This window comes from Ipomoea triloba, chromosome 16 (assembly GCF_003576645.1).
Source record: "Ipomoea triloba cultivar NCNSP0323 chromosome 16, ASM357664v1".
NCBI lineage: Eukaryota > Viridiplantae > Streptophyta > Magnoliopsida > Solanales > Convolvulaceae > Ipomoea > Ipomoea triloba.
Genome location: NC_044931.1, coordinates 16,131,401 through 16,132,125, shown reverse-complemented (window position 1 = coordinate 16,132,125; position 725 = coordinate 16,131,401). Strand labels below are relative to the sequence as shown.

Sequence of the window (725 nt, the reverse complement as noted above, 5' to 3'; positions counted from 1 at the left end):
GTGGGGGATGCAACACGAGGACTTCCCAGGGGGTCACCCATCCTAGTACTACTCTCGCCCAAGCACGCTTCACTTCGGAGTTCTGATGGGATCCGGTACATTAGTGGTGGTATGATCGCATCCGTCACGTACTGCGCGCAAAATGTACTTGACCCTCTCTCTCCGCGCAACTTCTCTCGCTTAGCGGTTTAGCGGTTTAAAAGAAAGATTAAAAAGAGGGTCGGGGATGCACCACGAAGACTTCCCAGGGGGTCACCCATCCTAGTACTACTCTCGCCCAAGCACGCTTCACTTCGGAGTTCTGATGGGATCCGGTGCATTAGTGCCGGTATGATCGCATCCGTCACGTACTGCGCGCAAAATGTGCTTGACCCTCTCTCCCCGCGCAACTCCCCTCGCTTAGCGGTTTAGCGGTTTAAAAGAAAGATTAAAAAGAGGGTCGGGGATGCACCACGAAGACTTCCCAGGGGGTCACCCATCCTAGTACTACTCTCGCCCAAGCACGCTTAACTTCGGAGTTCTGATGGGATCCGGTGCATTAGTGCTGGTATGATCGCATCCGTCACGTACTGCGCGCAAAATGTACTTGACCATCTCTCTCCGCGCAACTTCTCTCGCTTAGCGGTTTAGCGGTTTAAAAGAAAGATTAAAAAGAGGGTGGGGGATGCAACACGAAGACTTCCCAGGGGGTCACCCATCCTAGTACTACTCTCGCCCAAGCACGC

The 725-nt window shown here is 53.5% G+C and overlaps 3 non-coding genes across 3 annotated transcripts; all 3 read right to left on the bottom strand.

Moving 5' to 3' along the window:
• Positions 1-4: 4 nt before the first annotated feature.
• On the bottom strand, positions 5-123 carry LOC116008506. Its single transcript, XR_004095884.1, has one exon. It is a non-coding gene; the product is annotated as a 5S ribosomal RNA (ribosomal RNA).
• A 100-nt stretch (positions 124-223) lies between these two features.
• On the bottom strand, positions 224-342 carry LOC116008434. Its single transcript, XR_004095818.1, has one exon. It is a non-coding gene; the product is annotated as a 5S ribosomal RNA (ribosomal RNA).
• Positions 343-442: 100 nt separating this feature from the next.
• LOC116008312 lies at positions 443-561 on the bottom strand. Its single transcript, XR_004095703.1, has one exon. It is a non-coding gene; the product is annotated as a 5S ribosomal RNA (ribosomal RNA).
• Between the last annotated feature and the right edge of the window lie 164 nt (positions 562-725).